The sequence below is a fragment of the Rhipicephalus microplus genome, unplaced genomic scaffold (assembly GCF_043290135.1).
Source record: "Rhipicephalus microplus isolate Deutch F79 unplaced genomic scaffold, USDA_Rmic scaffold_82, whole genome shotgun sequence".
Classification (NCBI taxonomy): Eukaryota; Metazoa; Arthropoda; class Arachnida; order Ixodida; family Ixodidae; genus Rhipicephalus; species Rhipicephalus microplus.
The window spans coordinates 396,594-417,691 of NW_027464654.1; the positions used below are offsets into that span (position 1 = coordinate 396,594).

General features: G+C 47.2%; 1 long non-coding RNA gene across 1 annotated transcript; it reads left to right on the plus strand.

The window, feature by feature from the left end:
- The first annotated feature begins 1,502 nt into the window (after window positions 1-1,502).
- Window positions 1,503-7,053, plus strand: LOC119186225 (uncharacterized). Its single transcript, XR_005111676.2, has 4 exons — window positions 1,503-1,934; window positions 2,340-2,519; window positions 5,504-5,586; window positions 6,718-7,053. It is a non-coding gene; the product is annotated as an uncharacterized LOC119186225 (long non-coding RNA).
- Window positions 7,054-21,098: the final 14,045 nt, after the last annotated feature.

Below are 21,098 nucleotides of genomic sequence, written 5' to 3' on the forward strand. Positions count from 1 at the left end.
GGCGGCTGCATTTCCGATGGAGGCGGAAATGTTGTAGGCCCGTGTGCTCAGATTTGGGTGCACGTTAAAGAACCCCAGGTGGTCTAAATTTCCGAAGCCCTCCACTACGGCGTCTCTCATAATCATATAGTGGTTTTGGGACGTTAAACCCCACAAATCAATCAATGTTGAAATTCCTACGCGACATGGACTTGAACAAGCGGCTGTAACAGCAATGTGACACACCGCGAAAGATAAGACTGGACAATGACTGAGTGTGCGCGCGTGTGCTGCCGATTGGGCTGTGTTTATCTCTCTTCCCTTTCTGCTCTCTGTCTTTCATCTCCCCCATCCCCCTCCCATGCGCAGGGCAGCAAACTGGCTGCCTATAGGCTGGTTAACCTCCCTGCCGTTCTTTTCCTATTTTCCTTCCTTCCAGTGCATGTTAGAAGCAGCCAGAGTCGGTTCTTCCCGAATATTTCATGGCCATTCATTCAGTTTTTAAACATTAGATCTGTAAACAAAGACACGCGGAATAAGTCGCGGTCTCTCTGTAAGTGATTTCTGGTATTGGAGTACTCTTGTGTCACGCTAGGCAGAGCCGGCACTTCCGAGCTGCCCTGGACGGCGTCGTCTGATACCCTTGAGAAACAGGGAAGCGCAGCGGGGGAACCTTCATTCGATTTCGAGTTCCGCCAGTGAAGACGACGTATGAGATGGATATGGCGGAGGAAGAAGGCACGGGCAAAAATGCCTGCCCGCCTTCGTTCCTGGCCCCGATGGCGCACCTGCCCTGGCTTTGCGTGACGTCACGTGTGACGACACAGGCGACGTCCTTCTTGCCTCCCCGCGGCCACGACCAAGGCGGCACCACGCGTCGGCAGCCGCAAACATTGATCGCAGTGTGCCGACTGACTCTCTCGGCCTCGGACGGGGGTGGGTGACGCTGTCGTCGTTCCTTCTACTGAGATAGGGGCTTCTCCGCATAGCAGAGCCCGCTATCCCGCGCCTCTTCCTTCGCTCGCCTTCGGCGGCGGCGACAGCGAGCGTCGGTGGCCGGCTGGAATGCCAAGCGCCTGGCTACGCGACACAGCGCGTGCTCTTCTCTGCACATTCGTTTCGTGTCGTACCGTGTGCGATACTGTGTGCTCCTGCCCCGTGTCACGGCACCGTCTGCGACTCTGAAGCACCACCGGGCAGTGGGAAGCGGTGAACGTGCACGCTTTATGCTCCAACGTCCGCGCACTCTCGGATAACACTTTCTTTCGGGGGGTCCTCTTCGTACACTGCGGACTACAATATTTGTGATCTTTCTTCGCACCTGAGTGCTGCTGAAAGTCCATTGGGGCTGCTCGTCTACTCGCGCAGATGTGAACGCCACGGAGTTATTCTGGATTAACGTAAATGATCCTCGTTTGCTTGCGTAGCCCCTCGAATGACCATTGGGATTACCGCAAGCATGATGATTCAGGGATTATCGTTATCTTGCGGAGTGCGCCTAAGCTGCATTGATGACGGTGGTCAGTGAAAGACTGTTCCGTCCGGGAAACCCGAAATAGCGCCTGCTTTTCTGAGTGTATAACTGTCACGTGATCGACCATTGGCGTACACTGTCACTGCCATAGAAGTAATCCCTGCTACGCGAAGTCAACCCGTGCAGTTCTGCATCAGACCTAGGCAATTCGCTTGCCCTGCAAGCCTGTTGCCCTCTTTTTTGTACGGGTGCTTCAACAGAAGAAGTCGTGAAAAGATTGTGTTGAACTTCGCGTAGTGGATCAGTTCAATTTGCAGCATTTTTTTGGTGACTAAAGCACGATTGAATAACACCATGAGGCGGGTGATCCTCGAGTCAGTTTTGCTGTGCCTCGTCGTCGGGCTTGAAGTGAAGGGGAAGAAGCACGTGACGGAGATGGCCCCCACGGCGAGCAATGCATCTGTGTTCCTGCCCGGACCAGGTACGTGACACTCCAGCACACTTATTGATTCACTCGTTGTACACTTCTGCATAATCATATCCAGTCACACTGGTATCTGCAATATTCTCTAGCATCCCTGAACTGTACTTGTGCGCCTGTCTGGCGACGCCTTTCCTAGAAGTGCGCAATGCGCTTGGGAATTTGCTTGCATTTAGTGCCGCATTTCAGTCTCACAGTGCCCTTCTCGAAGATGTCATAAACACGTCTCCGAATAAAACATTTCGTATGAAACTAACGGGCGCCACCTCGCACGATTTCGCACATCACTCTAGTGTCAGAAGACTCTCGCGAAATTATGGCTCTGTTTCAGCCCTGGAGCAACAGGATTGAGCTGTACGCGATAGCATTGCGATTGAACGCTATCGCTGTTTTTTTTTTTTCCAGGGTGAGGACCAGATGAACCCAGCACTTCCACCACTTGAAACGGGCTGTTGAATAAGCAGGAGTTGACTCGGTGAAGGAGAGCTTTATTTAGCGCAAGGGCTAATTGAACGCAAGCCTGCGATCACAGCAAGTCTTCTTCCTTTTCTATACTCGAGCTCCATGCCCACTGCCCTTGTTACAGTGAGTTGTTTTCCTTTTAGTGGCTCTGACACTATAAATCATTAGATGTTTAGTCTTGTGGATATTATCGCCCTGTCGCTTGAGTGTAGGCAAGGCACTATGCTGAGGTCTTGTCAAAAGCATGCTTACTTGAGAAAGTGCATGCAATCTTTTCAAGCAGCTAGGTACTTGTGTTTACTACATGCATAGGTGTCCGCATGCTGGCACAAAAGCGGCTTTTATCCCTTCTTGAGCCACACCAGCAGTTGCCCCCAGCCTGCTACATCAGTAAATCAGTGCTCTCCTCCACCCCCCAACCATGATGCAACACAAAATTGCAACCCTTCTCCCCCCCCCCTCCCACAAAAAATCAGGACGACACTCATGCGTACATGCGTGCATTGCTTACTGGCTGAAATCGATACAAACATACATGTATAGCTATATGCATTTTCGGGGTTCAGCTGCTTCATGTGCACAGATTTTGCTGCTGAGGTACTCAGCATCTTAGATGGATGTAAAAAAAGCTTGGTTAACTTTTCATCATGTTTTGTCTCAATTTGGACTCATTAACCCCTTTTTTGTTGGTTCAGTAGGAGTGGCAAGAACAGACTAATAGACACTTTTTCTTTCAGATGTGTATTTCTCTGCCTGTTCTTATATTATTGTACTTGGTGAACTGCAAACTAGAAGTTATCATTCATCTTATGTGACCGAGATACATCTTAACTGTTTCTCACTTTCAGCAGTACACTTTCATTGATAACATGAAATGTTAAAATGGGTCTTTTTGATATTTCATGGGTAATTCATATTTTTTTTGAAATATTTCATGAAAACCAAGGTTTGCGCAGTTTGGGAAGAATTTACATTAACTGTACTTGGTGTAGGCGGCATAACAGATGCTGTGGCAAAAGTTAAAAGATGAATAAGTATGCTCTTATGAAGTCTATAAAAACTATTTGTACAAGAGAACACCAGCACAAGTATAATGAAACTGGTGGCACAGGAAATATCCTAAGATGCAGTGGCCATGTACAATATTGAAATATCTCGAAGGGCAACTAACGTACAATTTTCAGTTGTGAGTTTTATAGATTAATGAACTGGTCAGTGTCTGGTCTATTCAGGCTAGTGCTACTTCACCTGTGATTTTCATGTCATCCTTCACATGCAAAGCAGTACACTTAAGACAGGTGTGAGAGTGAGTGGTCAGATCCAGCAGGAATGCATGAATCTGTGCTGCTGTATTCTAGTGAAAAAAAAAAAACATAATGCCATGATGCTCCTTCATTTTACATGGCCATTGTCAATAGAAGCTCATCTTCGCAAGTGAAGTTCACGATAGTGTGCAGCTCAGTGATGTAGGGCTTCAACGATGGCCACGCTGATTAGGCCAGCAGGGCTGTTTCTTGGTTGTGGTGCTTGCAGTATAACTAACTTCATGATGCAGAGCACTTTTACCAATATTAGCAATAAAAATTCCACTGTGATTTAATGAATCCAACTTGTTTGTCTATAATGAGTTTGTGAAGGTAGAATGTAAAAGCCAGGTAAGCCGCTTCACTGAAGTTGCTGTGGCAAATGAAATGAGCGAGAGTGATGGCTCCCAGTAACGCCAGTATATGGTACTGTACACTGCTGTGAAGAATGGGTGCATTTGAGATATGGCCTTATTTCGCTAATCACTATTTCATGTCAGAAACTGAACTGTAGCCAGTGTCTATACCATACCTTGTTAGTGGTGTTAGGTGCAGATGCCTCAAGTGGGATGGTATATTGGCAAAAGAGTGGCACTCTACTACCGTTAACCCATTTGCTGATTTTGAATAACCTGAATGAGCGTATTAGTTGTGTGGTGTGTGATCTTCTGCAATGCTTAGCTGATTTGCGAGTTTGTGAAGTAATTTTCGGGTGACAGATAATAGTTGGACGCCAGATGGTACTGTGGTTTACGGAATTAAAGAAGCAATACTGACAGCATTCTGTTGTGCTCTGCTCAACTTTCCAATCTATCATGTGGACAGCGTTCGTGGAGTTGTCAGAGTGCCTGAGCAACTGCAAATGTGTCATTCATGATCGTGACGTGAGGTGCTGCAGTTAGAGAACATGTGCTCACACTGATTATTTAAAGCAACATTTGTCAATAGTTCTTGATCAGATGTGCCTGTGTAAGCTGAGATATTAGCAATAGAAATACCTGCAATTTAGAATATTTGTGTCACTTGTACCTAAATATTAGGAGTCTAGCATATAAAAAGTATGAACAAAATAGCAATGTAGACAGAAGTTCAGCATTGCACTGTTAAAAGAGGAAAAGTATTATAACACGTCACTTTCAAGAGCCGCTGTGGTGTAGCAGACAAAAATTTCTGATATAGAAATTCATGTAACATATGCCAACAGTAAAAATATTGCATAAGTGTTTACTCATATGAAGGATTTAAGAATGAGTTTCAGCATTGTAGTTCTTTGCATTGTTATTAAATAGGTTTAGTATTTTTTTAAACAACTGTACAGTTTTTGAACCCTTCTTTTAATACATCTTTGCACCCTTATATCATTTAGTTGATTTAGTTGAAATTATGTCACTTAGTTGTGATTAATATATTTTTCTCTCATTGCTTCTGACGTTCATTCTTTTTTTCTTTCATGCCTTCTGCTGCTGCTGACTTGGCTTTGCCACAAAAACCGTCAATGTGTTGACTGACCCGCAACATCCACCACTTTGGATTCTTCTAAACTGGACCCTCATCGGCTGCATATAACTAACATCACACTTCTTTTTATTGCACGCCTTTGGTCATCGATGGATGCATGCGTTTTAAAATTATGATATGCGTCTTCTTCTGCAATGCTGTGTGCCCAATACTTCTTCTGAACTACTGTAATTCTTTCGTATTGGTCTTGATTTATTTTGTGTGGTGCATTGAATTTTCTCGTGTCTTTTCTTGGTGTGTGTGCTTTGGGTATTTTGGTCTTGTTTGTCGGTTCTATTTGTGCAGTATCATACACCTATCCTAATTTGAAGCGACCAGGGGATGCTGTGGATAACTCGGACTGGAAGAGGCCAAGGGGGGCCCTCTAGGTAGGACAACACACACTTGCTGATTTATTGAAATGCTTTATGAGTAAAATTGGTGAAGGCGTACAGTACCTGTTTCAGCTTACTTATGTTGATGTGAGGGTGATGGAAAACAGCACTGCATGAATTTTTTATTAGTTGGGCTACCGGTATTAAGTGAAGGTATTCGGTGCTACATGATTATGAATGGAAGTGAGGGATAAAGGTCTGGTCATTCAATGGTCAGAATTCTGAAGGGGTCCTGCAATACTTTCTTAAGTAACGATCAATTGGCTTCATCAGAAGAGTTTATCAACTCATGAATATCGACTCCTGCGGAAATGTCTAGAATCTGTCAAGTACGAGCTGAGATTTGTCGCACACTACAGTTGCTTTCTTTTTTCCTTTAGCCCAACGAGCGTGGATGGCACAGGGGAAAGAAGTTACCTCATGCTCGCATCATGCTTTCGAGCTCTTTTTTTCCTTCAAACACGCAGCTTACTTTAAATGTTATCGCAAGGGCACGCGCAGGCAGATGTTCATCTCTTGCGGTGGCCACGGCAACTGTGTAGCTCACGATGCTTGAAACAGCTAACAGCTTTGAATTGAGGTATATGGCACTGTCACTTAGACATATGTCATCATCATTCTGAGAAAGAAGAGGGAACGATTTCTAGCTGACACAGAACTAATCGTGAATTCCAGGCCCCGTACTGTGCCAGAATGTTTAGCGCCCATGTTCTCGAAAGCCTCATATAAGAATTGGCAGCATTCTCTGACCATGCTGAAAAAAGGGATGCAGGACCCCTTGATGACTTGGAAATATGACATCATGTATGGATGGATAGTAACATCATGTATGGATGGATAGTTCCTCACCATTTTTTGATGGCATGGTGAAAATTTCATGTCTGGTGGTAGTGTTTATAGGGTGGCCTTGAGTCAACATCCAAACAAAAGTTTTTAATGACTATATAATTACCATTAGTTTATACAGGCATCGCTACAGGATTAAACCGGGACAGCATTTAACTTTTTGTGCACACCTTGACGCTTGAAACTAACATATATGGTATTGAAGGAGTATACTTGCTATTACGTGGCTTTTGTGATGTTCTGACCTAGTTGGACTTTTATTTTGCTTTTTCTTTACAGGCTTAGGCAAGAATTGCCTTCAACCTGAAAAGCCAGTCAGTCATCCAGGTCTGGTGGGTCCTATCAGTGTTATCCTGTATGATCCGAAATGGTCATGTTTTCATAAGACAAGCATGCTTTTTGTGGGAGAGGCTTGCTAGGCAAGGCATAATTAACCTCTCATTATGTACATCTCTTAGTGGATGTGTTTTGTACAAAGAAAAGCTTTCAAATGTAAATATAGCAATGAATTTATTGGTGTGGATGTGTAAGTGATGTGTGCTGTCCATGGAGATAATGATTATCACCGACTCCAAGGGGATCAGTTCAATTGAGAATAAAAAAATGCGAATGAGTCATGTTGTGCAACATTCCTTGGTTTGTGAAAGGCAAGATATGGCACCATAGTGCATGATGTAGAAGTTCAATAAAGAATGATGATATGACCAACCTTTTGCATTGAGTGAATGCAAGTGGCAACTATGCTCCAGTCAGAAGGACACTTTACTGCTTGCTTATTGAATAAAAAAGGTGGAAAGAAAAAGCAGAAGGTTGGCCGAAAAGCGCTGCACAGAACGGTGCTTTTTGTGTGGTGATAGATGTGCTGCACCAACTACTCCCATTTGGGTCCACGCGGATATACTGAGACATTGCTACACCAAGCAGCTGTCTTTCTCGTGATTTGCACCATACAAGCTGCACCTGCGCTAACATGCAAATATACAGATTGTTTTGCTAGCGCTTGTCGTTGATAGAACCCTCCATCTTCGCTGAAAATGCACCCTAGCAAATTTCAGTTATGGTCCTTTGCATATGCTTTGCTGGCTGCTGCTGCCTGTTTTGTATTGCTTTTCATGGTTAGAATGATTCCAATCAAGTACATGGTACTGAGTGGTGTTAGGATGCTTTATGCAATAGGTGCTCTTGCAAGTGAAAACATTCACTTATCCTAAATAGTTTCTGGGTTGTGATTGACAACCAGAAGACACCGGGGAAAAACTCTCATGTGTGATCTGTCCATTTTATTCAAAGCAGGTAAGCATAACCAAGTGCAAGGTTTCATTACAGTGCCGCTCCCTCACCAAAAAGGTCGAGTCTCAGAGAAGTCAAACTTCTCAATGCAAGCAAGAATGACGATAAAGTGATGACGTGCTTCTCACAATTGCCTGCCGTTGGTTATTGGTTTTTTGTAGGCCACGGTGGGCAGCCAACAGTTCTTTGACAGCCACGTGCGAGATCCTCAGCTTCCATTATCATAGAAAGTCTGCGTGGCTGTAGCCCGGTACGTTAAATCATGCACAGGATAAGTCTGAAAAAGGCAGACTTGGCGCCATCTTTAAGATTACTAGGGGAGTCTGCCGATACAGAAGTCACGTCATAACATCAATAAAATGAGCTGTTGTGATTTTTTTCCCATTTCTTGAGCAAGTCTACCATTATCAAGTGGCTTGACTTTACGCACATCATGATCTGCAGCAGCTTTACAGTAACTATTATTGGGCACACAAGCCACTTTTTCTAAGCTTGGCGCTTGTTTGTTGGTACAGAAGTTAAGCCATTAGGGAGCTTTCAAATAGCCTCAAAGCCTTTGGCGTATGAATGCTTTGGGTCAAGCAGGAGCGAAGAGTTTTCGAATTGGGTCTGCAACTCTCTGGACACTCACCTAATCCTTGGTCACGCTAGTACTGGACGACAGCCGTCGCTTTAATGAGGGCTGTCACGTCTGTCCAACGTTAAGCCTTTGGGGCAGGCTTTAGGGCTCCGGTTAAATTCGAGAAATAGTGTCCCCAACCCAAAACCCAAACGCGGTTTGGGTTTTGCACGTGTGCAGTGGCCTTGACGCTATTTCTTTGGGGCTCCAAACTTTTGCGGCCCCCATTACAAAGCTCCCCATTCGTGCAACAAGCTAACGTTTTCTATCAGTTTGTTAACCCCAAAGACAATCGCAAATCAAGATATCTTTATATGTGTTGTCGTAAGATTAAGCTAAAAAAATTGAGTATTTATTCTAGAGCTTGTATTTTGCTGTATTGATAAAAATCTTTGAACAGGGAATGTCACGGGACCCAATATCGCAGCTTGTCCTTAACATCATGAGCGTGCACAGGGTTGGCCTTCAAGAGGGGGGGGGGTGAAGGTTGTCGCAGTGACCACTCCTTAATTAGTCGCTGCATAGGACTGACATTGTGCCCTTTGCTGTTCAAGGATTTTTCATCAATCATGCTTCCATATTGTCCTTAGCTCTTTCTTGTTATGTTTACTGCTGATGGTTCTTGAAAAGCCCCTTGTATTCTGATGCACAATGCACATTGCAGTTTCATAGCACACAGTCAGTTCTAGTGACAAGCGTCAGAAGCTGTGTTATGATAGTTATTTGAAATTCAGCTCCACGTAGACTTATATTTAGCTGCTTTCAGCTTTACAAAATATGAGCAGCGTCCCAGCAGGAATCGAGCCCAAGCATTCTGCATGGCAATGAAAGGAAGAGGAGGAAGAAAGTTTAAGCGGAAAGACAGGGAGGTTAGGCAGTTCTTAGACCGGCTGGCTACCCTGTGCTGGGAAAAGAGGTGAGGGGAATGAAAGATGTTAAAAATAAGTTTTGCGAAGAGAGAGAGAAATTACAAAAAAAATTGCGACAGAGGAAAGGCAACATCAAAGAGTATAAGACACTAAAGTTTGTCTCTGAGGCCAGTTGTCCGCAAAAAGCGCAGCAAAGCTTTCAAAGCCTTCTGGGCTGAGGATGGGCTTGGCCATTGACCCAGAATCCTTTGTTCGGACAAAGGCCGATTGTCTAGTCTATCCAGAGCTGCAGTGAGTTCTTGTCTTTGCGCGTTGAAATAGGTGCACTCACACAGAAGGTGCGCGATGGTTCCTTCCCAAGTGCAGTAAGTGCATGTAGGAGAGCTGGCCATCCCGATGAGATAAGAGTATGCGTTCGTGAAGGCCACTCCAAGCCACAGGCGGCATAGAAGAGTCTCCTCAGCTCGAGATATCCTTGGGGGAAGACGAAGCTGCAGATCGGGATCCAAGTTATGCAGGCGTGCGTTTGTGAAGTCTGTCGAGTTCCACTGTACCAGTGTGAGGTCACGTGCAAGCGAACAAAGTCTTGTAGCTGCGTCGGTTCTTGAGAACGGGATGGCTGTGTATTGGGTACCATCGTGTGCAGATCTAGCGGCCTCATCTGCGCGGTCATTTCCATATATACCGCAATGACCTGGTATTCACTGATACACTATGCGGTGCTGTTTTTCGGTTGCTTGGTGATGAAGAAGCCTTATTTCCGCTACTAACTGTTCCTTAGGTCCATGGCGAAAGGGTGATATAAGACATTGAAGAGATGCCTTCGAGTCCGAAAAGATCGACCAAATTCCCGAAGGTTCTTTCACTATAAACTCCAGAGCTGCACGAATGGCTGCAAGTTCTGCAGCTGTCGACGATGTCAAATGCGATGTCATGAATTTAATTGTGATGTGCCTCGCGGGAATAACCACCGCCCCTGCAGAGCTTACTGAAGACAACGAGCTATCCGTGTAAATGTGAAGGTGTTCGTTGTGCTTCTCTTGCAGAAAACGTATTGTGGCCTGTTTCAGGGCTAGATGCGACGACTTTTTCTTATTTTGTATGCCAGGAATTGTAAGAAGGGCTTTGAGTGGGTGTAGGCACCATAATGGTATCGGCGGCTGTGCTGCATGCGTGAAGTGCAATGGAAGCACTGCGCAATGCTGAGCTACAGTTGCGCTGAACGCTGAGTGGGGCCCGGAAGTTCGAAGTGAGGCTAGGTGATGAGATGGAAGCCGAGCGAAATGTCTTATGTGCATTCTCAAAGCGTCTACGCGGATGTGTGCGTTGACTGGATAATCACGCGCAATGATGACTGTCACTGCTGTAGACGCACATCTCGGGAAACCAAGGCATATCCTCAGGGCTTGTGCTTGGATCGACTGGAGGACGTGCAAGTTTGTTCTTCGGATCCCGCAAAGCACGGGTAAGCTGTATCGCATATAACCGAGGAAGAAAACAGTGTAGAGTTGGAGCATTGCTTTTATCGATGCACCCCACGTTTTTCCAGCAAGAAACCTCAGTACGTGGGTGATCATGGTGAGTTTAGTTTTCATGTGGGCGATGCGAAAGCTCCAGGAGAGGTGCGATCAACTACGACTCCGAGGAATCGGTGGGTCTTCACGTAAATGATCGTGTGTCCGTAGATTTTAATAACATATGGGCTCATAGCCTTATGCGTGAATGCTATAAGCGAGCATTTCTCTGATGACAGCTCTAGTCCCCGTTCTTCCAGGTACTTTGTCGCTATTTTTGCCGCTCTCTGAAGCCGGGCACGCAAATGAAGGCGTGTTACGCCTGACGCCCAGATGCAGATGTCATCTGCATATATTGATAGATGGACAAATTCTGGAAGTGCATCAACCAGGCCGAGTAGCGCTAGATTGAAAAGTGTGGGGCTAAGAACGCCGCCTTCAGGCACACCTCGACGGTTGCAATGGTGCGTTGTTGTGCCATTCTCCGTCTGTACAAAAAAAATTGCCCGCAGCTTCCCTCGGGGGAACACTGAGGAGGATGCGGAGCATATAATTGGTTAACGGGGTGTTAAAGTGCGACTTACTTGGGTCGATGACTCAATTGGTTAACGTGGTTGTGAAATGGGGTGTTAAATTGCGACTTACTTGGGTCGCTGGCTAAATTGGTTAACGTGGTTGTAGGAGGGGTGTTAAATGAGTGAACACGTATGACACGTATGCGAAAGGGCGGTGTTTATTTATTGCGACGAACTTTGAGCACGATGGCTTTTTGGTCGGTAAAGTGAAGAGTGAGTGGATCGGGTTGCAGCGGTAGTTATCGAACCAAAGACGATCACATACCTTGCAGGTGTGGCCGAAGCTTCGGTCGAGGAAGTCGCGCTTGAAGCGAGCGTTGGGCGTGGCAAACTGCTTGGCGCGCCACGCCGCTACCTCGGCGCGCTTGCGCTCGCGGGCAGCATCGGGATCGGCCTCTCTTCGCCGACGCTTGCACTCGGCTTCCCGTTTTCGAAAGTCCGGGTCCTCTTGTCGACGCTTACGTTTCAAAGCGGCCGAATCCGGTGCTGCTGCTCGACGCTGACGTCTCTCAGCGGATTCACCTTCTCTAAGTTGAGCATCTTCCGCTCGACGCCGACGTTTACGTTCGGCGTCGCGAGCTCTTCTCCGCGCTGTTTTGTCTTCGGACGACGACTTGGTTGCGGTTCCGCCAACACTTTGGCCGGCGCTGGTCGAATGGACGTCGATCATTGCGACCTCGGACGTCGACGCGCCGTACAAACCAACCGACGAGCGGCAACTGAGCGAGCGAGCACCGACCTTGAGTATATATACAGCGCGACGGCGCATGCACTGTCAGCTGTCGAATGTTCGAGAAGGGGGAGAAGCGCAACGGCGCATGCGCGCGCGTCAGCTGCCGATGTTCTTGAAGCGCGACGGCGCATGCGCGCGCATCAGCTGCCGATGTTCTCGAAGCGTGACGGCGCATGCGCGCTACATTATACAGCTAGCGAATGTTCATGAAGAGGAGAAGCGCACGCGGTGTGTAGAGGAGGAAGGGTGCACAGATGGTGGAGGAGTGAAGCGCGCGCGGTGTGTAGAGGAGGAAGGGATGCACAGATGGTGGAAGAAGGAGGAGGAAGCTTGCGGACGGCGCCGCACTACAAGCCTCGAGTATTAGATGCTCCGCATCTAAAAGTTCTGCCTTTGAGATAGCTGTGGATCCATTGGTAAACCCGACCCCCTAGTCCAACATTTTCCATGACATCCAGAATGGCTTCATGTGATACGTTATCGTATGCACCTTTCACGTCCAAGAACAATGCCGCAGATAAACGTTTCAGTCTTTTTTGATGCTGAACAGATGAGACCAGGTCTATGACATTATCAATTGCGGACCTCCCACGCCGAAAGCCCGTCATAGCATGAGGGTATACCTCATGGCGCTCCAGGTACCACTCTAGGCGAGTCAAAATCATCCTCTCCATCACTTTCCCGAAACAGCTGGTAAGCGCGATAGGGTATAAGAGGTCAAGTTCAGAGGAGATTTACCTGGTTTAAGCACAGGGACGAGGTGGCTGGATTTCCATGAATGAGGGATAAATCCGCTGCTCCACGAGTCGTTGTACACGGATAGAAGGGCCCATCGAGCTGCTTCTCCGAGGTTGCAAAGAGTCATGTACGTGATCCCATCCGGAACAGGCGATGAAGATAGTTTGCATGCCGTCAAGGCCGCTTGTAGTTCCTCTAGAGAGAAAAAGGTGTCCATTCTTGAATTTCTGGAAACTGGAGCGTTTTATAGGTGGCGCGTGGTAGACGCGGACGCATGACCGGCAACTTTCATGCAGAAATCTTCTGCTACTTCAATTTCGGTGCGTCCTTGGTGGAGACAAAGACACTTGAAGGGGCGATGTTGATGTGGCGATGTTCGTAGGCCACGGACAATCCTCCATGTCTGCGTCAAAGGCTTGTGTGGATCCAAAAATTCGCACAGATGTTTCCAGCGAAAGGATTGAAGTGAAATGATTCGCCGCTGAATTTTTTTTTCTGTAGGCGCCTTGCCTCCCTCAAGTCGTGAATGGACTTAGTGCGCCTATATCTTCTTTCTGCCCGACGACGGATTGCTCTGAGCCGTTCCAATTCCGCTTGATATTGACAACAATCTGAAGTATGTTGAATATGATAGGTCGCTTCTTGAGTAGCACCTCAAATTATATCCTCGAAGGTGTGCAGAGGTGGCGCTTTATTTTCTTGACACCTTTTTTCCGCCAGTGACCTGAACTTTGTCCAGTCGATGCGAGTCGAAGTGTCGTAGTTTGGCGATTTTTCCAGGCCCTTGATCTTCAAATAAGTTGGTATGTGGTCGCTTTCATGAGTTTCATAGTCTGTGAACCACTTGACCTTTCCATTTAGGTTTCGTGACACAAATGTCAAGTCAAGGCAGCTGCTGTATGTCGTTCCCCGTAGAAACGTTGGGCTTCCGTCGTTTACACAAAGCAGCTGCTGCTCCAGAGCAAAGGAGAATACTTGTCTTCCGCGACTGTTTGTCTTCTGACTTCCCCATAGTGGGTGGTGAGCGTTGAAATCTCCGGTGATGATCCATGGTTCAGGTGTGGCTGTTAACAGTGCACGTAGTCTTTCAAGTTCAAAACGGTTTGAAGGTGATATATATGCGCCTACAAGCGTGAAATTGAAGTCTCTACGTTCAACTGTCAAGTAGACATACTGGTTGTCATCGTGAGGTGCTACACGGTGCTCGATATAGGTAAGGTCGCATCTGATATATACAATGACTTTACTCTGTTGCAGGTAGCTGACTTGAAGGCTTCGTACCTGGGTTGTCGTATTGCATTGTGTAGCCTTGGCTCACAGATAACAATAATTGGAAACTGAATTTTGAACACAAATTGTCGTATATCAGAAATGCGGGGCTTGAGGCCTCGGGCATTCCACTGAAATATCGAAGCTCCTTTGACCTCTTTACGAAAGGCTTGCAGAGGCGGAGCCATGGTGCCTTTCCAGACTTGATAGCACCGGCTTCAGCGCATCCACTAACTGAAGTGCACTCTTTGCAGCCGCACTGTCAATGCTAGTGAGGAGCACACGAATGGTATTCATAAGGGCCTTTACCATGGCTATGATTTCTTGGTCGTGACTATCACCGCATTCTCGTTCCGAAGTGATTGTAGACGAGCGATGCAGTGGCTCAAACAGGGGGTCTATCGTTGGCAGCGCTGGCCATGCTTCAGGCGAGCCGGTGATGCTCTTGTCTTGCTTGGAGGATTTGTTGTCGGCGTGTCTAGACGCTTGAGGAGGTATGCCAGCGGTCGTTTGGTGAGGTTCAATCCTTGCTTCAGCACTGGGTCTCCTCAGGGGCCTCCGGCGACGAGACCGCCGGCGTCGTACTTGGGCAGCGGCCTCCCTGTGAGTTGAGCCATCCCGGACCATTTGCCTCAACACTTGCATTTCCTTTTTCATGATTGGGCAATGTTTCGACGATGCTTCGTGAGGGCCATGACAGTTTCGACATTTTCGAAGCTCTGCCTAGCAAGCGTCTGCGCTATGTGATTCTGAGCATAGCGAGCACATAGCCAGGTTTGTACAAACAGCACTGACATGTCCCAATCTATAACATTTCCGCCATTGAAGGGGCTTCGGTACGTAGGGTCGCACTGTGTGTCGAAAATGGCCGACCTTGACTTGCGATGGAAGGCTTTCACCCTTGAACACGAGCTTCACGCAGCGTGATTTGCCAAGGCGACGAGCTTGCAGTATAGTAAGTTCTGCAGACACCAGTTTGATGAGAGCAGCAAAGTCACTTTCGCTGATGGAAATGTCGACGTCGTAAATGACGCCTGCCGTAGAGTCGCGGCCATCAGGTATATATGAGCGAACATTGATGTTATCCAACATCTTGACGTTGCTCAGCACTTCAAATGTGCTTCGTTGAGTGATGTCTACGGCGAGGATATTCTTACGGCCATTGATCCGCACGTCCGTGATCGCTCCCTGGGCGAGTTCCTCAAGAAACCTAGACGCGACTTGACGATTGAGCCGGTTGAGACTGTGAGCCGCATCAACCGGTAAAACAGAATTGTGTATATCGTGGGCTCTCGCGTCGTCGTCACATTCTTACTTGTTGTTGGAGACGGCATCACTAGTCTTCTTTTTCGCTGCCGCCTTGTCACAGGCACCAAGTTGCCTTCATCAGAGCTCTCGTCGCTGGCCGTAGAGTAAATCAGCGTGTCTTCGCTGTCGGCATCACTCGGGTGGCCCGTACGCTTTCTCGTGTAGCGGACGACGTCGATGGTTGCGGTGGAAGCCCAGGCGAATCCACGTCCATCGCCGCAGTCACTGCAACGGTGTCTTCCACAGAGTCGCAGAAAAACTTTGAAAAATCACAGATAGTGACAGCAGTGTTCTACGCCAGAATCACTTCGTCGTCGTTCCATGGCAATGAAAAGCATGGCAATGAAACATTCTACTACAGAGCCAGGCCCGGTGTTCTGTGGTCAGGTAAGATCTCGGAACTACTTTGGAAATACTTTTCAATTGTTGTTCAAGTACGCCCTGTTGTTTCACATAGATCCTGTTCGTGAAACATCAATTGTGGTTGCAGTGCTGGCTATTCGTCTGGTGTGCGACCGATAGCAGCGCTGTGAACCGCGCTTGTATGACGTCTGTTTGAGGATTCGCGCGCTTTTGAGGCGTAGAACCACCATTGTGGTAAAATCGGCAGACGCAGTTCAAGTGGTTATCTTGGGTATGGTGCCCATCGACACTGTTTTAACAACCGTAGGTGTCCGCTTTTAACGTTGATCATAAGAGCACAGCGTTTTGTTTCTTAAAACTGCGACCGTTTGTGTCTGCAGCGAGTGTTGCGCTGCTCTGTGCCTCTATATGATCAGCCATCTGTGAAGAGGGCGTAGCTTTCATAACCAGGACCCGAAGCTGAGGAAAAAGTGGATAGTCAAACTTATAGAGGGAAAGCTCCTCACGCCTTCATCGACCATATGCCGCTAGCTGTTCGGTGACAGCGACTTTTGCTATACCCGCCCTACGGATCCACTTTTCGGTGAGTTTTCAACCGTGTTTCAGTGCCTCGCCAGTACTTCAGCCATTTATTACACGCAGGCTACGGGCGTAGGCGCTGTCCCAAAACTTACCGCGAAGGCCCCTAGACAGAGCCACCGACGACGCGGCCTCCGAATCACCTCGAGTAAGCGCGTCTCGTGAGGAGAAGGATACAACTTTATTAAGAGAGATTTCATGGGATTCGAGATGGCCGCTTGTTTGCGGTGACCTCTCGTGCCCATGCGATGACTGCTTTCTGCAGTTTTTCGTCGGAGGACCGTATTAAGGTCTCCCACGTCGTTTCGGAGGGAACTGGCAGAAGCTTTCTGGGTTGGGGAAGGCCCTCGCATTCCCAGAGGATGTGACTTTGGTTTGCTATGGCATTTTTGTCGCAATTTTTGCATGTTGAGTCAACCTCTCCACCTGTGAATATCGCTGAGCGGTGAGGAGTGGTTAGGCTGTTCGTTTTGAATTCGGTGGAGGATAGTGGCCTGCGCTCTCGTGAGGTTGCTGTGTGGTATGGGATATAATCTCCTGTCATCTTTATACATATTTGTAAGTTCGTTATAGGAGGTCACTGCCTCTCCCATCGGGGAGCCCGGTTCCAATGAAAGCGCTACCCGGTTTGCTAACCCTCGGGCCACTTTATGCGCTTCCTCATTACCAGGGTTTCCCGAGTGAGCGGGGACCCAGACCAGATTGATTTTGATTCTATCATTCTGATTAAAGTTTCTCAAGACCTTGGCTGTATTTAGTCCTACACTTCCCCTTACAAAGCTGAGAATAGCGCTCTTAGAGTCGCTAAGGACAGTGTGGGTGGTTGGATGCATAATGGCCAGCGCTATGGCCATTTTTTCGGCCTCCTTGATTGATGCGGCTCTAGTGATAGCCACATTAACGATTTTAAGTTCTCCGTCCACGGCACTCAGGATGTATGTGTTGTGTTCCTGGTTGGCGGCATCGACGAAGACCGCGGTTTGTTCTTGCTAGTGCTTTTCACTTAGCCTATCTGCTCTGGCATTTCTCCTAGCGTTGTGTCTGCCTGCCAGAGTGGTTTTGGGTATTGGTCTGATCTGTAGGTAATGTCTGATCGCAGGAGGTAGTGGTGCTCTGCCTCCCGTGGTGTGTATGGGCTGAATTTCTAAGTATATGAATTTTCAGTTTATGCAGGATATGTAGTCCCATAATTGTGTCTGAAAGCCGTGTTATTTGTGCTTTTTTGTGTGCTTCGATCAGCTCCTCTAGGGTGTTATGCATTCCAAGTTGGAGGAGCTTCTCGGTGCTGGTATAAACAGGCAAACCTAGGGCCCATTTATACGGCTGTTGAATTATAGCTTCAATTTTATCTTTGATTTCCTGAGATGATAATAGGGAAAAGAGTAGACTATGTGGCTGATTAGGAAGGCCTGAATTAGCCTACACAAGTCCATCTCCTTCATGCCACTATATATGTCTGTTGGCCACTCTCCTGAGCAGTCCACCAATTTGTTTGGCGGTGTTCTGCAATTTTGTGAGGGCCATGGTATTTTGCGTGTTATGTTGAATGAGCATACCCAGTACTCTAGTGGACAGAGCCGGAGGAACCGGGCTGCTTTCCAACATAACTTTTATCGGTGCTTGTTGTTGGGCGTCCGTGCCTGGCGTATTTTTGACTTTACTTCTAATGATTAGGAGTTTGGATTTCGAGGGGGAGCATGTTAACCCGTTGTGTCAAACATACTCTTGCACAACGTTGGCTGCCTACTGTAACGCGTCATTTATCGCACCGTCCGAGCCACTGTTCGTCCAAATTGTAACATCGTCCGTGTATATGGCATGTTTGATATGTGGTATCCTGTTTAGCTGTTGTGGTAAGTTCATCATGGTGATATTGAAGAGTAGGGGCGAGAGGACGGCACCTTGCGGGGTTCCTCTTGTGCCTTGCGTAAACTTTTGACCGCGCACTTCACCCAGTTAGATGGTGGCTGTTCTTCCTCTGAGAAAGTCGGAAATGTAGGCAAACGTTCTTTCGCCCACGTTTAACTGGGATAAGCCATTTAAGATGGCCTGATGCGTGACATTGTCAAAAGCTTTACTGACGTCCAGGCCAAGTATGGTCCGAGTGGCTCGTACTGGGCCTGGCTCAAGGATGTCTTGTTGCAGTTGACGCATAATATCTTGTGTTGATAGACACTCTCTGAAGCCGATTAGGTTGTCAGGTAGCAGATGCTCTTTTTCAATGTAACTGTTGAGTCGGATTAATATGATATGCTCCATGACCTTGCCTAAGCAGGAGATGAGAGAAATCGGTCGAACGTTTCCCAGTTCCAACTTCTTGCCCAGTTTCGGAATAAAAATGACGGTGCCATGTTTCCAGCTAGGCGGAACTTTTCCATCAGCCCAGTAAGTGTTGAATAGTTTAGTGATCTGGCTGATCCAGTGGTCATCTAAATTTCGGAGCATTTTGTTTGTTATTATGTCTTCCCCCGCTGCGGCAGTGGTTTCAATCTGGTTGAGGACTGCCCTAACTTCAGCTTCGTCTATATCGCCATCTAAAGCAGGATTGATTTCTCCTTCATATTTAGCCGGAGTGGGCATGTCCGTGTTGGTGTTGAAGTATTTGTTTTGCAGTTCCCGTATTAGGTCATTCTCCTCCCCAGGATAGGAATGGATTAGTTTCTGCAGGTTCTTACTTGCGTTAGATTTCGTTTGTTCGGGATCTATCAGATGTCTGAGTAGAAACCAGGAGTTTTTGTTAGGTAATTGGCCATTGAGCTGGTCACACGTTTGGTGCCAGTGTTCTAGACTCAACGCTTGTGTATAATTCTATACTTCTTTGTCGATTTGAGCTATCTTCCTTTCGTAAGGTTCTGTTGTGTTTTTGTGACATCCATCTCTTCTGAATACTTTCCCTAGCCTCCTACAGGTGTATAAGCCGTGAGTCAGGGGCCGGGTGATCCTCCTCGATCTCGGCTTCAGTGGTGGCCCTGTTCGCGTCTTGGATTAGAGTGGATGTCCATTCTTCCAAGTTGTGAGTTTTGTGGGTTATCTCTCATTTCTAATGTATCTGAAAGTGTCCCAGTTAGTATGTTTCACTCTGAATTTTTTTTCTTTACTTTACTGAGTGGGAATTTGGTGGCTATGATGTAATGATTGCTGCCTGCATTAGTTTCTGTTTTCCCATTTGGCGAACTCTATGTTTTTGATGAACGTTATATCAGGAGATGTGTTTCTACAGATGCTGTTACCTACTCGGGTGGGGCGCTCGGGGTCGGTGAGGAGGGTTAAGCTCAGCTCTAGTGAGGTTGTCCATAGGCTGGTCCCCTTCTTGTCACAAGACTTATAGCCCCATGCTGGATGGGGAGCATTGAAGTCACCTACTATGATTAGTGGTGAGCTTCTGGCATGTTTCTGCGCCTTTACAATAAGCTTAGAGGCGACGATGCCTCTGTTCTTTGGTGGATGATATGCGTTTAGGATGTACAGGGTGGGGTAAGTTTTCTTCTTGGGGAGGATTTCTACAAAGTTGTAGGCTATATCCTCGAGTGCGAGATCTATCGCGATAGCGGTGAGGTTTCTATGTATCATGAGTGCCGTGGAGGGATTAAAGTCTTCCGCCACTGTCGTGTTGAAGGTTGTGTAGCCAACAAGCTTGGCGTTTATGCCAGTTTCCTGTAGCGCAATAACATCAGGTTTGAATGTAGAATGATGGATCCTATATTCGAGAGCACGTCTTTTAGCTCGGAACCTTCTGCAGTTCCATTGCCAGATAAAAATGTGGTCGCTGGCCATCATGAATGCTTAGGGGTTTCTGCACGTGGTCCGTGTATTCTGATTGGGCCTCCCGCTGGGGGTCGTTGATCTAAGCTAGTATTGTTGTTAGGACCCTCGCCTCTAACTAGGAGTGGTAATTGTGCAATAGGGCTTTGGTGTTGTTGCTGCTGCTGTGTCAGTGCGCTTGTTTTAGCTACTTTGAGCTGATGAAGACCTGCCAGCATGTTTACGATCGCAGCTTCGATTCTGGTGAGGCGAGCCTCAGTAGATGCCTTAAACTCAGCCTGTTTGGCTTCTAGCTCCTTGAAGCGTGCGTTTATTGCAGTTTATAGCTTGGCTATTCTGAGTGTCGAGTTTTTTACTTTTTCTCGTTTTTCTTCTGTGCCAACTTCTCGCACTGGGCTAAAAGCTCTGCGCTTTTCTCCACTAATTCTGTCAGTTTTCATGTTAGTTACCTCACTGTGAGCGCATGCCAGCCGCGGGTGGGGTAAAGGTCGAATTGGAATTGTTTTTCAGTTGCATGATCTGTTCATTGGCCGAAGCCACCAGTTGCTGTAAAGAGTTTACCAGCTCTGCCAATTCCCTCACCTGATTGTATTGAGGTTGGCCGGTGGCTGCGTTCTTGATCTCGAACTGGATCTGGAATGGCCGCCTCGAGTCCAAGATGTTGACCGGTTCCTGGTCTTGCCCCCTTGTTTGGTGTTGGATGGTGGCTGAGTAGTTGCCGCTTTGCTGGTTTGCTCTGGATCGTCGGTACTCTAACCTACGCTCTTTGGTGGGCCGTTGCTCCAGGCGTTCTTGTTGTTGTGTATTGCTGGCATAGAAGCGCATGTCTCCTGACTGGGACTACAGCTCTTCTGCGAAGAGATGGAAGAATTTATGTTCCTGCTCTTGCTTCTTTTTCGCGACCTCGATCTTGATCGATGGCCTGCCGATTTTGATCTTCCTCCCTCATTGGTGCTGGAGGACATCGATGTCTTCTTCCTGTTATTAGGTTTGATAGGTGTGAAGCGTAGCTTGCAGCTCCTGCTGCCAGTGGGATGTTCG